This window comes from Perca fluviatilis, chromosome 2, assembly GCF_010015445.1.
Source record: "Perca fluviatilis chromosome 2, GENO_Pfluv_1.0, whole genome shotgun sequence".
Lineage (NCBI taxonomy): Eukaryota > Metazoa > Chordata > Actinopteri > Perciformes > Percidae > Perca > Perca fluviatilis.
In genome coordinates this window covers 3,329,180-3,346,067 of record NC_053113.1, presented here as the reverse complement: position 1 = coordinate 3,346,067, position 16,888 = coordinate 3,329,180, and the positions used below count along the sequence as shown (strand labels likewise).

At 48.8% G+C, this 16,888-nt stretch overlaps 1 non-coding gene and 1 pseudogene across 1 annotated transcript; one reads left to right on the top strand and one right to left on the bottom strand.

The window, feature by feature from the left end:
* Positions 1 to 10,567: 10,567 nt before the first annotated feature.
* Positions 10,568 to 10,640, bottom strand: LOC120554406 (annotated as a pseudogene).
* Positions 10,641 to 16,428: 5,788 nt separating this feature from the next.
* On the top strand, positions 16,429 to 16,615 carry LOC120554673. Its single transcript, XR_005638559.1, has one exon. It is a non-coding gene; the product is annotated as a U2 spliceosomal RNA (small nuclear RNA).
* Positions 16,616 to 16,888: the final 273 nt, after the last annotated feature.

Below are 16,888 nucleotides of genomic sequence, written 5' to 3'. Positions count from 1 at the left end.
AAAATAAGCAGTTAGCCGTGAAATAGTCAGCCAAAGGTAACGAAGTTAACGTAGTTAGCGTAGCGAAGTCAAGTCCGTCCGTCAATGAGCGTTGTGAAGCCCGTCAATACCAGTCCTGTTCTCGGTGAAATGTGTTCCAAATAATATTCCGACTATTGTGTTAAGTCGTTGTGATATAGTACTACTAATGTGTGCAGTCGAAATTTAAAGTTTAATTACGCTTTAGATGTTTTACACATAAATCGCCATTAGCATGTTAGCTAGCGAAGTGAAGCACGTCAATGCCAATCCTGGTCTCGGGTGTCGGTGAAATGTGTTCAAAATAATATTCCGACTATTGTGTTAAGTCGTTGTGATATAGTACTACTAATGTGTGCAGTCGAAATTTAAAGTTTAATTACGCTTTAGATGTTTTACACATAAATCGCCATTAGCATGCTTACCGTTGAAAATGAATGTGTTTGCATTAGCCACTACTGTGTAGCCTACTGTATTTATTACGCAGTAATACATTTATTTAATCTTTGATCAGACTACATGGTTATCTTCCTTATATCCTGTAGATGTAGTTACTACAGTTTGGAGTCGAAATTCCAAGTGTAAATATGGTTTTAATGTGTAAACAGGACACCTGCTGTTTAATGTATTGTTAATGTATTATACTGTGACTAGGATGTAAACAGTTCATGTGTATTAGTATGTAAACCCATTACTGTGTATACCCATGTGTATTAGTGTAATTATTAGTGTAATTATAGTATAATTATTAGTGTAAATCCTTTATAAATCCCACAATGGGGACATTCACACTGTTGTAGCAGCAAGGGGATAAGATGAAAAGTAGCCTAGAAGACAATAATAAATATAATTAAAGAGAGTGATTATTAAATATTAAAATCTATTTACAGTAATGTTTTATCAGCCCTGTGTGTGTGTGTGTGTGTGTGTGTGTGTGTGTTGTCCATTTCTTGTCTTTCTAGAAAAATGGAGCCCCTTTTCAGATTGCAGGAACCTTTAATGAGAGAACTGACCCTGCGGCCCTCTGAGGAAGCGCTGGCCTTCACCCGGAGCCGGAAGGAGGCCCCTGCCACTGCCCTGGTCAAGAGCCCAGATCAGGTGCAGTCTGAGGCGAGGGATCGGGTGAGAAGGAAGGGAGGTGACCCTGCTGATCACCGGCAGGTGCTGGCCGAGAGTGAGCTGCAGCTCGGCCAGTACAGGGGACAGACTTTCAGGTGGCTGCTAGGCAATGACGTGGGATACGCCGTGACGATCGTCGTGTCCCACGAGAGAGAGAGAGAGAAAGGGGGCATTGGTCTGCAGAGTGCCCTCATGGTCCACAAGGACGCCCTCGTCTCCTATGCCAGGCTGTTCCCGCTGATGGTGGCAGCCATTGACAGGCGTAGGATGCTCCAGGGCAGTCACGAGACCATGAGGGGCCTGGACGACACGCTGGTGGGGTTTGGTCAGTACCGTGACCTCACCTACAAGGCCCTGTACGAGGCATCGGACCACCAGCGGTCATCGTAAGTGTGTGTGAGTGTGTCTGTGTCTGTGTGTGTGTGTGTGTGTGTGTCTGTCTGTTTCTTTGTCTGTGTGTCTGTCTCTGACTTTTTACACATTGCTCTTCTGCTCTCTTTGTAGCTATGTAAATTATGTGAGGAGGGTGGCAGTCAAGTCTGAAGGGTCCATGTTGGCGGACCTAAAAAAATATGTGCTAGCCCGGGATGCAGAGAAAGCAGCCCTGGTGGCAGCTCGGGAGCAGGCAGCACACCCGCCACTGGACGCCGGTGAACCATCAGACGCTGACCTGCTTGCTGTTGCCATGGAGGTGGAACCGGGCAGGGATGCTCCTCCAGCTGCGTCCCCCGTCTCTCTGTCACAGCCACCACAGCGTCCACTTGCCAGAGACACCTCTGGGGAGAGGTCAGCCCCCGGCGCACAGGTATGCTCAGTAAAATATACTGAAAAAGCACTCAAGTAAAAGGAATGAGGAGTTAATTTAAAATTCACTTTAAGTAAAAGTTACTTAGTTACATAACAAAAACTGTAAAACGGGATCTCTCCCATGTAATAAAAATAGGACTAATCAAAAACTATTTGGTTTTTCATTAAAGAAACTCATCTATACAAATGTATACACATGTAATAACATGTAAAATAAACTTCTAACTTGTAAAATTAACTGCATGGCAGCTGTGCTACCTTCAGTTCATCACACTAACACTGCTGTGTTTGTGTGTTTCAGCTGCTCCCACGTGGCTGGAGGCAGACGCTCCCTGAGGAGCAGCACGACTGGGTGGGCCGGGCGCTGTTCAGGAGGGCCAGCGGTGTCCTCACCACAGGCGCCCTCCGCCTCTGGTGGCATCCACCAGGCCCCCGGCCCCTCTACACCCAGCCGCCCGCCACAGCCCACCCCTTCTTCCAGCGCCCTTTCTTTCTGTGGGTCCCCTACAGGATGTGGGCATACCGCCTCCGCTGCCCCGTCGCCGCCTGTGGGGGCAAGCTTGCGGGCGCTGGCCTCTACAAGACTGTGAGGAGGGTCTTGGACAGGAGCGGCTGGTATTTCATGGGCACGGAGTACCTGGAATGCAGCTCCTGTCACAAGCGGGTGCCAGGTTGGTCGCAGGACATCTTGGAACAGCTGGATATTGCTCATCGTGAGGAGTTTCCTGCTGTTCTCACGTACAAGTAAGTCATGTAAACAGTAACAGTAAGGGCCGTTTCACATTTATCGCAGCGCCAACGCCGCCGCGCGCATGCCAGCTGTGTAGATTATTGTTTTAATTTAAATCATTCAGGTTTGTTTTAGCTATGTGAAATCAACATATATGTCTCCACTGAAATACAATACAATCCTATGTTACATTTTTCTCAGTAACTTTGGTGCATTTGTCAAATCATAATTGCATTTGCACAACAAATCTTTGGAAATCTTTTATGTGTCCAAAGCAAGTATTTATACCAATGAATCAAACTGACAACCTTAAGCCATTGTTTGTACCAAGATAGAGAAACTGCTTTTGTGTTGTTGTCCATATGTAACAGTTCACTCTGTAAGTATAGTGTAATGAAAAATGCACATGAAAGGGAGCACTATTCCCTATGTGACAAAGTTACACATTATTGTCATCTCTGATCTGAGAAATGCACCAAAGCAACTGTAGCCTACTGTTGTGAGCGCTGCGAAAACAAAATACCAAGTTGATTATACAGCTCAATACAGGTATTTGTAGGATATATTTATGCATTAAACAAAGTGTTTTCCGTAGAATGAATGATGCATGTGTGAATGTAGGCTCATATCTTAGCTTTATTATACCTAACTGCAATAACTGCAGACCTCTTACTTAAGTATATAAACATGCAATGACACAATGCAACATTTTATTTAGAAATGAAAATAATCCACACATCTTCATCTATTTAGAGGTAATGTATTTTCTGTGGTTTTCTCCAGTAACCTCTGATTGCCTCTTTTTTCCCTCCCAGGCTGTCCTGCGACCGAGCGGTGATAGGGCTCATGAAGGAGCGCACTTTGGGCAACAGTGCGTCTCGCCTCCGTGCCTCTCTGGTGGAGCAGCACACCAAAGAGTGGATGGCGCGGTCGATGCTCTACCTTTCTGTGCTCCGCAAGCTTCTGGCACCGGGCGCGACGCTGCCGCTGGCGGGGGCGTCGCTTCCACCCATGCACCCGGTGCCCACTGCACTCTGGCTCATAAATGTCTACGTGAGGGAAGCCTTGTCGAGGCTGGACGAGACACGAGCCAGAGTGACTTCCATCTTTGGTGATCTTTTAAAGATGGACTCCACCAAGAAGGTACGTTTTGTTATCCGCCACAGCGTGCCGTGTACCCGGTGTAATGTTTGTTTTGCCATGCGTCTAAATGTTGCTGTGTCACACAGATCACCAAAAAGCTTGCGGGCGGTGCTGCTGGAACGGCTGCCTGGGTCACCAATGTCGGCAACGAGTACGGGCAGGTGCTCATGTCTGTCCTCACCGCAGCAGAGGGGGACGGACTTGTCGACATGGCAGCCGGACTGATGAGGCGGTACCGCTTAGCCGGGAAGGCCCCTCCAAAGGTCCTGTACGTGGACCGAGACTGCTGTGCCGCGGGAGGCGTCTGCAGTCCACCAGATGTTCCACGAGTGGCACGCAAGCTGGTCGTCAGGCTGGACGTGTGGCACCTCATGCGGGCGCCGCCAGAGGGTGACCACCGACAGCCACCAGCTCCGACGCTCTTCATGGCGAGGCTTTCGCCCGCCATGTTCGAGTGGGACGCCGGAGATGTGTCCCGCCTGAAAGAGGCCAAGCAGTCAGAGGAGGGGGGACGTCCAGGAGGTGAAGCGTGTCAGCCAAGGAGCTGCCGCAGCGCCGCCGCACCAGGGGGCAGCGGACGGAGCGGCTCCTCCAGGAGGTGCTGGACGCCTTCTGGGACATGACGGACACCATGGGCGTCCCCTTGATTGACCGCGCCCGCATGGAGGAGATCTGGAGCACGCAGCGCCGCCACCTCGACTGCATCCAGGACCCAGAGGGGGTGGAGCTGTACGCCCAGACGGGGGAGCTCACCAAAGGCGGAGTGAAGCTTCCCGTCTTCCGGTGCGGACGCGGCTCCACTTCCCTGGAATCGTTCCACCTGCACCTGTGCCGCTTCATCCCAGGTAAGTGCATGTGTGGTTTACAACACAACTCACTAAATTTCATATGCATTTCTGTGTTTATTTCTCCTCACACTAATTGTGTTGCTTTATTTCTGCTTAGGGCAATCTGCAAGTGACGTGCACTTCCAGGTGTACCTGCTGGAGGGCCTGGTGCGGTGGAACGAGAACCGTGGCAGGGCGGCAGTCGAGGGAGGACAGAGGTCGGCGCTGCGTTGCTACAGCGCCCAGCTGCAGCACAGCTTTGACCAGCTGACCCAGGAGCTTCTTGGGCTCACGCTGGTCGACACTTACACCCAGCCCAGGGAGTACACAGGTAATTTGCTTTGAGGTTTATGTCACTCTGTCGGTGTCTGTCAGTTAGCCCTACAATACTATGCAATTTGTATGTATTTTGTATCTCCTCTTTTATACCTTTTTTATACTGTATGTTGTGTTATATGGACCTGTGTCTGCAATAAAGCTTTACATATTTAACATCTGTGTCTCTGTGCGTGTGTTTGTGTGTGTATGTACAGGGGAACTCATCGGGGTGGAGTACCTCTACTCCCAGACCAGCGCTGTGCTGCAGCAGGACCTCTGCGATCCTGACGCTCCGGGAGGGACTGCTGAGGAGGAGGCGTGGGGGGGAAGTGACGAGGGGTTCGTGGAGGAAGAGGAGGAGGAGGATGAGCCGGAGGAGATTCGTCTCCTAGAGCACCACAGCGCTCTCCTCCAGTCCGCAAACCTCACCCGCCCCCCTGCATCCCAAGCTGCTCCGATGGAGGTGCAGCAGGCCGAGGAAGAGGAGGAGGAGGACATTCTCGGGCCAGACGGTCGTGGCGGCTACCAGCACGTCGTGGCCCTGGCCCAGGCCCTTGTGAAACTGCGCCACCGACGTTATGTCACTCCCCGACAAGCCAGAGAGATCACTGCTCTCTGGCAGAATCTGTCGGATTGGGACAAGGTGCCGGTGAAATTCACCCCCATGCACAAGGACCGGCTTGTCCAGGGCCGATTCAAGAACTCACATCGGCATGCTCACACGCCAGGGGTGGACAGTGTGAAGCGGTAAGCAGTCACAATTCATTTCCAAGTCTTGTTTGGTTCTTGTCCTGTCAGTCACTTACTCTCTCTCTCTCTCTGTGTGTCTATGTAGTGCGGTCCTTGGCCAGGGGGCGGGAGCGGCGCGGTCTCCGAGCGTCTCCAGGCTTGTGGAGGCTGTGCTGTTGGACCTCAGCATCCTCCACTGCAGCGACAGCAGGACGATTGCTGGGGTCCGTATTCATCGCTGGGGTGCCGTCATGAGGGACTACAACATTATAAAAGAAAACATTTATAGTTGTGCAGCCCTCAAGGCGAGCACCTGCATCCAGCTGTATGAATTGAATCAGCGGACCCTGACAGCATGGTAAGACCTGGTGGGCTATTGCCCAAAACCAAGATAATCTCCTGACCAGGCTAACAGCCAGGATTTATTAATCCTGCTGCCTACTGCCTTTTCTGTTCACTCAGCAGTGGTTTTACCCTCTTGCTATCAGCCTGTATTAAAATCCAACAGGTGCATATTGCTGTTCATTATTATAGTTATTATTTAAAGTTGTGACCATTATTTTTCACAATTATTCATGTGACAGTCATTCTTGTATGAAGACTGCTGTTCATATTGTGGTTAGAAGTTTGATCAATATATTACTGCAGTTGTTGCAATAATTAGAAATGAAATAACTGATGAATACACTGTGTTACATTCATGTTTACAGTGTGCATTACATTTATCACTTAATTATCATTGTACTACTAGTCTTCTGCTCACTTTTAAGGCAAATAGTACAACCATTTCGCCTCCTCCCTGTACGACTTTCACCCCCCCAGTTACATCTCAAACGACATGGGAAAACTAGAGATTCTAGAGACCTTGTAGCCCCTATCTGTTCAGAGAGACAGTGCTCACATAATGTTCCAGACTGGATGTCTCACAAAGTTAGAATCAAAATCTACATGTGGGAAATGAGATAAACTCTTTCAGCATTTGTGAGAGAATTAAAGTAGAAATAAAACATGAAAATATAAGGAATTATGCCTAAATGCAATTTTTCCCAGTACACTGTCATGATTACTAATGTGCCTTTGTTACATTTGGTTTTCTCAGGTACAACAAAAGGAGCAAGAACCAGATGAGGGACATCATCGCCATAGCGGTCCCAGGCCCCAGCGCGCCCCAGACAGCAGCTGAGCCCCTGCCTGCCGCACGGACTCTGCTGCAGCAGTCTGAGCAGCCAGACCAGCCTCTCCAGCACCGCCTACCCGCGGACGCCTCTGGTCTGGCTGCCACCATTAGAGGGCCGCTGGCCCCGGAGCTCTACGACCTCCTCACAGACAGCTCCTCCACTGCCACAGCCTCCTCCTCCTCCGCTACCCCACAAACCTCCACCAGTGCCAGCGCGGACGCCGGCACAGCCCCATCCACCAGTGCCAGCACAGCCCCATCCACCAGTGCCAGCGCAGACGCCACCCCCTCCACTTCCACAGCCGCCGCCACAGTCTCAAGGACCACCGCCTGGAGGCGCAAGCTCCAGGAAGAAAAGGAACGGCGAGCCCGGGAGCTGGGAGAACACCTCAAACCAGCAAGGAAGGTCTCCCAGTTTAACTGCAGGCGCTGTGGCCAACCAAAGACCAGGGAGTTTGGCCACACGCGTTATAAAAAGGAGACCTTCTGCTCCCGGGCTGACGACAAAGGGAGGACTGTGGAGCAGTGGCTGGCAGAGGTGAAGGGGCAGAGGTGAGGTTCCCTTAGGGAGGTGGTGTAAGCACCGCTCCCTCCCTTTTGGAAGGGAGGATTTGGAAGATAAGTATTGTTATATAGTTCCCAATTGTTTAAAATATTGATAGTAGTGTATATAGTTCCCAATTGTTTAAAATATTGATAGTGTGTGTATATAGTTCCCAATTGTTTAAAATATTGATAGTTGTGTGTATATAGTTCCCAATTGTTTAAAATATTGATAGTTGTGTGTATATAGTTCTCAATTGTTTTAAATATTGATAGTTGTGTGTATATAGTAGTGTGTGTGTATATAGTTGTTTCAATTGTTGTTTTAAATACACTTTTTCTTTTTTAAACCAATGGTTTCTCCTGCTTCTTTCTGCCTTTAAGAAATTAAACAAAATATGGAGGTCATGTTAGGGGTGCCTGATATCGCTAAATCCTCAGTAACAGTCACAAAATACATCATTCAATTCAATTTTATTTATAGTATGAAATCACAACAGTTAGTTATCTCAGGACACCTTACAGATAGAGTAGGTCTAGACCACACTAGTTTCTATGAAAAGGTATGCTGAGGCTTTATCCTTTCTTTAAATAAATATTAAACAGCTTTATTACAGTGTACAGTGTTTACAAAAGACAAGTTATTACTATACAAACAGTAATTAATAGATAGAAAAGACAAAAACAAACAACCAAACAACCAAACAAAAACTCAAACTAATAACCAAACAAGTGCTAATGTGTGTATATGCAAATGCTCCTTCCTTCCTGCCTGGGGGGTGCTTTCACCTCCTGCAACAACAGTGGGGGTTGACAGGAAGGTGTGGCTGCAAGGTGTTCAGTCCGCCCTCTTCCAAGAGAGGTTTCAAAAAAGCAGTCAGGTCCATTCATTCAAGCATTTCAGTTGGACAGGATGGAAGGCAGAAAAGCAACACGTAAAACCAAAAGTGTGGACTCTTCAGGTTTGTTACAAATACACTTAGTTCAATTGCATCTGTGTTTCTAAGTATTATGTACCTTGACTAACAGAGTTCTTTATTGCATTTTAAGTGGACTATCAGCAGCCTCCAGAGCCGGCAGCACAGCCAGTGCCGGGGACCAGAAAGAAGCCCACCAGAAAGAAGCCCACCCGTTGTACCCTTCACAGGAGGAAGATGAGGGCACAACAGGACAAACAACTCCTCCAAGGAAAGCCACAGCAGCAGCAGCACAACCCCGGTGACGCCTGCAACATCTGTGGCGAAGCACGCACTGTGGATGGCGGGCACGCCTACGTCAAGGGGCAGTTCTTCTGCGCTGTGGATGAGGGCCCTGGAGGACGCACAGTTCAACAGTGGACCAGGGAGCAGCTGGGCCAAGATGAACTGCAGCTCCCCAGAACCTCGGCGTGGAACCTGAAGCAGAGATGGGAGAGACAAGACAAACCAGGGGGGAAAGTCAGAAAGGCCCACAAACTGAGGGTCTGCCAGCTCTGTGGCCAGCCAAAGCAAAAAGACTATGGCCACAGCCAGCATGGGGGGGAGCACTTCTGCGCTCTCTACGAAGGGAAGACTGTGGATCTGTGGCTGGCTGAGAGAAGGGCAAAGAAATAGGAAATATTCCTTTTTTTTTTAAGTGTGTTTTTATTATTAGGGTAAATATTTCTTTTTGTTAAGTGCATTTCTGTTATTTTTTACTATTTGAATACATTTTTCACTATTTCTAATAAACATTTAATTGATTAAAACCCTTGTCTTGTCTATTTCAATATTTCAATTTTTTATTTCTATTCATTTCTGTGGGAAATCACAAAATCTGTTTCGTCAAAATTTCATCTCTATTTTTATATACTATGCTTCCGCTCAATACTTATTGATTATATCAACCCACCCTACCATCCACCCACCTCTCCCACCCCGCGTCCCCATTTACCCACACATTGCTGGTCCTCATTCACCACAGGTCTCCCTCTCACACACACACACACACACACACACACACACACACACACACACACACACACACACACACACACAAGAATAAGTAAAATAAAATAATAAAGGGGGTTCTAAAGACATGCTCTTAGAGGGCATTATAAAATGATAGATATATATATATATATATATATCATTATAAAATGATAGATATATATATGTACACAGTACAGGCCAAAAGTTTGGACACACTTTCTCATTCAATGTGTTTCCTTTTATTTTGTCATGACTATTTACATTGTAGATTCCTCAGAGTAGCCACCCTTTGCTGAGCTTCATGAGGTAGTCACCTGAAATGGTTTTCACTTCACAGGTGTGCTTTGTCAGGGTTAATTAGTGGAATTTTTTCACTTTTTTTGATTGACAGGTGTTGGGAAAAGAGGGATTACCTGTTGGCTGGCCCAGTGTGATGATCAGGATTTAGAAGGAGATCCAGATGTTCCTGACGGCTTCCAGCTGGGGGGAGGAGGAGGAGGAGGAGGAGGAGGAGGAGGAGGAGGAGGAGGAGAGCCACGCAGGTTATGAGGCCTTTTTTGGGGAGGAGCTGCTCTTCAGCGTTGAGGTGCTTACCCACACATTGCTGTTCCTCATTCACCACAGGTCTCCCTCACTCACTCACACACACACACACAGACACACACAAACACACAGACACACACACAAATAAGTAAAATAAAATAATAGGATATATTTCTTTTTTTAAGTGTGTTTTTATTATTATTTCTTATGTTTTTTTTTTATTTAATTGATTAAAACCCTTGTCTTGTCTATTCCAATACTTTTTAACTTTACTTTTTAAACTTGAAGCCACGCATAAGGCTAAAACCATACAGATGCGTGTGAAATGTGTAATTGTCGAGCAAGTAAAACCACACATGTGTCTCCTCGCTCTGCGCCTTTAATTCTCAATATGACAAGTAGCCATGTGCTCCGGACAATGGTAAACAACGGCTTTTGACTGACAGGCGTTGGGAAAAGAGGGGGCGAAGGGGGCAAAAGGGTGGCGATCGTTCCAATTTCGGTGGGCAAAAATCGGGAAAAATAGAAGCGGGGAGCCCCGCCGGCCGCTGTCGCGCAGGCGGGGCCTGCCGGGCGCACCCGGCCCGGGCAGGGCCACGCGGCCCCGGGCCGCGCCGGGGCCCGGGCGGGCGCGGGGGCCGCCGGGGTGAAGAACCGCTCCCTCCCTTTGCGCAGGGGCCATGCTAATCTTCTCTGTATCGTTCCAATTTTGTCATATGTGCTGCCTGAGCAAGCACATTAGACCCTCAGGTGCTGCCTACAATTTAAACCCCTTGTTGTCATACTGACACCTTCACAGCGGTGCAGGCTGGAGGTCCAAATTCTGTAGAAGTAAGTACTCTCCAATGTCACAATAGCAAGGGGTGAGGTCTTTCCCCCCAAGACATAAATGTCTTCTTGCAATTTGTTTAAACTGCCAGCTAATTCTGTGTCCATGTTTAATATAAAAAAGGAAAATCCAAAAATTCCCTGACAGTGGCAAGGGCAAGGGGGTGGTGCCCAATTTGCCCTTCAGGACAGAGGCTGGACTTGGGCCCCAGTTGCCGTTGGGCTCTGATGGCCAGTAGGGGGTGCCACAGCAGATGCTCCAGTGGGCCAGAGTTTGACTTGTGTCTTATGTTTGGGTAAATGCATAGTTCTGAATTAGGCTCAGCCAACGACTGCCTGGGCCAGATTCTTTAGAAGGGCTTGTTTAGTATGTCTGACTGATTGTTGTTGTAGCCAGAAAGAACTCAGGAAGCTTCGAGCCATATGACCTTTCCCCCATGGCAGTACCAGTGGCTCTCTTTAACCAGCCTTGGGTGCTTCACCATGGAGCGCTTGGGCGGAGGTGCTAAGTAGCAGCTATTGTTATGCCCAATTAGAAGTACTAGACCATGCCGAGTGAGAACCGTCCCGGGAGGTTGAGTCGGACAGCAAACAGGTGGTGCTCATCGCTTCTCGGCCTTTTGGCTAAGATCAAGTGCATGAGGATTTTGGTCTACGGCAGATAGTTTCGGATATGGCCGCTGGAGGTGCGAAGGAGCAGCCAATTCCGAAAGTTGGGCTGAGATACACCCTACGGTTCCAGGTGGATTATGAAGAGGAGCAAGCTTTGTCACGGCATTTTTTCTGCAAGGGTGTCATCGTTGGGCAGTTACACCTGAAGGTTGACGAGGTCTACTGCATTCAGTGGAATCAGCAGGAAAAGGCTTTTGATGTCACCTTCGGACGGAGGATGTTTACGGAAGGGTGGCAGAGTGTTGCAGAACAGAAGCTAAGGGTAAGGCCTTTAGTTTTTACAAGGTTCTGAACCTGGACAGGCCGAATTTCAGAATGGTTTCTGTTCATATGTACAACCCCTTTGTGACTGACCTAGCGTTAGCTGCTTTTCTTGGGCGGTATAGCGAGGTTGTGACGAGCGCAAGATATGTGAAGGATCCACTGGGGTTTTGGACTGGAAGGAGGCAATTTCAGGTTCTGTTGAACCCTGATCCTGAAGGACCTGGTGGCCTTAAACATCCACCTGCGCAGTTCAGTCTTGGTGGGGATCGTGGCTATCTTTTTTACTCTAGACAGCCAGCTTTTTGCAGGAGATGTAAGCAGTCTGGTCATACGGAGGCTGGTTGCACAGGATCATGCTGCCGTATCTGTGGACTAATGGGTCATGAGGCTAAGGATTGCACTGCAACTAGGGCCTGTCATGGATGCGGCGGACTGGACCACCTCTACCGGAGCTGTCCCAGTCGTAGGAGGAGTTTTGCTGAGGCAACCCAGGCTACTTGTGTGCCAGAGGGATCCAAGGAGTCGGAAAATGGACCTACTTTTACAAGTCGTTTCCCGGGGAAACTGATGCCAGTGAGGCCGGTTTTAGGTCTTTCGGCAAGTGGAGGGCGAGAGGCACTCCCTGTGCAGGCGAATTTGGATGCTGTACCTTTGGGGAATGGCGAAGAGACAGTTCTGCAAGGGCAGGAAGCGGGCAGCACTGTTGAAGTAGACAGGGAGGCTCAGGTGACCTCTGATGCTGTGGGGGGGTTTCCGGCAGGCACTCCTGGCTTAGCCTCAAAGACAGTGAAGCAGGGGGCACGGAGAGGTTCCCAGGTATTTGGAGTAGGGCTTTCTAAAGAGGGTGGGTACAGTAAGAAGTCAAAGGGTGAGGGGCAGAAGCAGAAGGCCATAGTGGGGGCTGAAGGTGGACTGGGTGAGGGGCACTTAATGGGGGCTGTAAGGGAAGTAGAGGACGGCGGGGTCCTGGAGCAGGGAAGTGGGGACAATGGAGACAGGGCAGGTGGAGAGGTGAAGGTACAATCAGGGGATATTCTAGAGGCAGTTTTGGGGCTAGAGTATGATCTCTCCATAGATTTGCCAACGCTGTCGTCTCCAGTGAGGGAAGATGCATATAGTGGAACCAGCAGACCATCAAATGTGCCGAATGCAGAGCCCTATTCTTGGGCTGAACAGATGGACAATGAGGACTATTACACATAGTGTGGAGGGAATGGTTTTGTGTTTTTTTGTTTTGTTTTTTTGTATCAGTGATTTATAATATCCAATGGGTACTTTTAAGGTTCTTTCTTTAAATGCAAGGGGGATGAGGGACACAGTTAAAAGAAGGGTTGTTTTTGATTTTGTGGACTCTCTTCATGTTGCCATTTGTTTTTTACAGGAGGTGCATTTGCGAGATAAGAGTGATGTTGGGAATTTTTCAAGGGAGTGGACAAAGGGTGACTCAGTGTGGAGTGTGGGGGGGGTGCACTCTACAGGGGTTGGGATTTTATTTGGGGTCAAAGAAATAAGGGTGGAGTCTTCATTTGTTATTGTTCAGGGGAGAATATTGGGCGCAGACATCTCATGGGGTCCAGTTAAGATGAGAGTGGTTGTAGTGTATGGACCACAAACCCCAGCAGAGAGGCAAGATATGTTTGGACTGGTGGAGCCACACCTTGTTACAAATAGGCAGGTAATTTTAGGTGGGGATTTTAATCAAGAGATAGGGAAAGGGGGAGATTCCAGCTGTACTTTCTTTTCCAACCTAATGGCCACACATGGATTGGTTGATGGGGCAAGGGTGGTAAATCCACGGTTAGATGGGCCCACATGGCGGAACTCACGGGGCATAGAAAAATGTTTGGATTATGTGTTCTTTGCGAGGTCTTATGACCTGTTGGCAGGTAGAATGCTCCCTGTGTTTTTTTCTGATCATGATGGGCTACTGTTTGAGGTACGATCATGGATGCCAGTGTTTGGACCTGGGTACTGGCGCCTTAATATCAGTGTTTTGGAGGAGGCCGTTTTCGAACAGTTTTTTCGGTCATTTTTCAAAGGTGTGTTAGGACTCAGACCACTGTGTTCTGGGGTGATAGAGTGGTGGGAGGTAGCCAAGGAGCGCATTAAGTGTTTTTGTGTTCAATACTGTACAAGGAAGGTGAGGGTGGCGAAGAGGGAGGTGCTTCGCCTGCAGTACCTTCTTGAGCTTGAGTACGCCAGGGGAAACAGTGGTGGCACTGTAAATCAGCGGGCTTGTGTCTCCCTGAAAGAGCAATTGAGGGAGGTTTTTGAGGGTAAGGCCCGGGCATACCTGTTGGGCGTCACGTAAACTTTCCTTGAGGGATTTGAGACGGTTCTGCAGCTTCTTTGGCTCTATAAGGGCTGATAGGGCAAAAAAGGTGGTGACCGGGGTGAGGGACAAGCAGGGTAGGGTTGTGGAAGGAGAAGCGGAGATGGTGCAAGTAGCCACTGACTATTTTCGTACAAGTTTTAGGGAGAAGGAGATAGATGTTAGGGAGGGGAAGGTTTTTTTGGATGTGCTGACCCAACGGGTTCCATCTGACATAGCGCAGACTATGGAGGCCCCGATCACCCTTGTGGAGCTTGAGGGTGCCCTAAGTAGAATGAACAGGCGGAAGGTGCCTGGCATTGATGGACTCCCAGTGGAGTTTTATCTTAAGTTTTGGGATTTACTCGGGCCTGTAGTTTTGGAAGTGTTGAGTTCTGAAGTATTCCGCACAGGTGTGATGGGAAAGTCATTGGCCACGGGGGTAATTTCCCTTCTGTATAAGAAGGGGGATCACACAGACCTGGGGAACTGGAGGCCACTAACAATGCTGTGTGTGGATTATAAACTCCTGGCAAAGGTCCTGGCAAACCGATTGGGGGGCGCTTCCTCATGTGGTCCATGTGGAACCAGACATGTGGGTAGCGGGCGCTCGTTGAGATGGAATCTCCAGCTCATTCGGGATGCTGTTGCTTGGGCTGAAGACCGGCAGGTGCCACTTATGGTTGTTGCGCTTGACCAGGCAAAGGCTTTTGACAGGGTTCACTGGGGCTTTATGTTCAGGGTGCTAAAGAGGTTAGGTTTTGGTCAGGGTTTTATAAGGTGGTTGCGCATATTGTACACAGGGGTGGGGAGCACAGTTTCTGTTAACGGTCATCTTGGGGATGTGTTCAGGGTGTACTCTGGGGTGAGGCAGGGGTGTCCGCTTTCGCCTCTGCTCTACATTCTCTATTTGGAGCCCCTGGCGGCAGCTATACGGGCTGATCCAGGTGTGAAAGGTTTTCTGGTACCTGGCAGCGGGGGACTTAGGGTAAAGCTGTCTCAGTATGCAGATGATACCACTTTGCTGCTGGACAGCGAGGCATGCCTGATTCGATCCCTGGAGATTCTCCAGGAATATGGTCAGGTGGCGGGGGCAAAACTAAATTGTGCCAAGTCTTCTGTTAAGTTTTTGGATGTTGGAAAGATGAGATGAAGGTACCAGGAGGGGGCTGGCCTGCACTGGACCACTGAAGGTACTAGGGTCAGCTTTGACAAAGCTCACAGTGCAACGCACCAACTGGTCTGGGCGGAATTCTGGTAGTCCAGAAGAAGCTCACACTCTGGAAGGGAAGGTGCCTGACTTTTGTAGGGAAGGTACTTGTTTTGAAGGTGGATGTATTGCCGTCTCTTTGTATTTGGCGTATATATACCCGTTGCCAGTCGGTGGCAGGAGGCCTCCTCGCGCTTGTTTTCAGTTTCCTGTGGGGGGGGAGATATGAGTATGTGGCGTGGGGCCGCATGATGGCTGATGTTGAAGCAGGGGGAGAGATGTGCCACACCTCCCGCTGAAACTGGATTGCATGTTTGTGTCGCTTTTGTCTAGGGAGTTGTCAGCCCCGTAGTGCATCCATCAGGATATTTCCTAAGGCTTCTATTTCGCCTATCAAAACAGAAGACTGATGGTCTGGAGCAATTTGGCACCTCGGGTGGAGCAGTTGCCATGGCATTACCTCCATGCAGATAGGTGGCCGCGGGCTCATCCAGAGATTTCAGACACAGCAGTAAGGTTGATCACAGGGTCCTCTACCGAGAGGTCAAGAGAAAGTGATTGCACCTCCTGTGGTTGGTACCCCATCCGGCAATTTGAGGGGTATCCAGCCAAAGGGGCCTTGACAATGGACTTAAGGATCTTAATTGGTTGTGCCTTCACAGGTGCCTGCCTGCACGAGATGTAATGTATAGGCATGGTTTGGCGAGATCTCCTGTCTGTCCTAGGTCAGCATGCTCAGAGGAGGAGACAGTCAGACATGTCATGTGGGACTGTCCGCTTATGGGTAAGGTTTGGGGCAGGGCAGGACCAATGTGGATGCAGATGGTTTCTGGGCTTAAACTAACTTTTGGGGAATAGTGGACAGAGGGGTGGGCTTGGGGAGTGCAAAATTTTCTTATGTGGTTGATTGTTAGTATTGTGAAGAGGAGCTTGTGGTGGGCTAGGCAAGACCTGGTAAAGAGGAATAGGGATGGAGGGGTGGACGGGGTGATAAGGAGGGTTGAATTTGTTTTGAAGGGGAGAATCAAAAAGGACATTGAAAAGTGGGGGAAGCATGCTGCCTTGGAGAGGTGGAAAGGAGGGTTTGGGTGGGAATGGTAACCTCCCGGAAGTATGGATAAAGGGTTTGGTAGTTTAATTTGTGTGTAGGGTTTGTTTTGGAAAATGGTCTTAGTATAGGATGCATGTTGGAGATGAATTTGTGTGTACATTGTGAATTATGTTGTATGTTATGATGAATAATGTGTTTAATAAAAAAAAAAAAAAAAAAAAAAATCTGTTCTTATCAGTTTAATATCTGATATGTCCCTTATCAGGGGACAACATATTAAATGGATTTTTGCCGATGGGAGTTGAAAAGGGGCTTGCTCCATTCGGCTCCACGCGATCGACCGGTATTGCAGCGCGGCCGGAACGGTGCACCTTTCTTGTGTCTTGTGTAAAACGAATAACAATGCGCACCGAGCTGCCCCGTGGTTGTGCTTTGATACTGGACTACAAGCGCGAGCGCCGCAGTGGCTTTGCAGACTTCATGGCCGGGGTTGTCACAAGAACCGCTTCGCTTTGACTGAATGGTTTGACAGCGGAACAGCCTGGCGAGGAGACGAGGGCGTCCTTGTGCACCATGAGGGCACTCTGCTTACTACTGCCCCTTTGTCTCTCTCCCTCGTGGGATACCACGATGGTCACAACGTATCCCA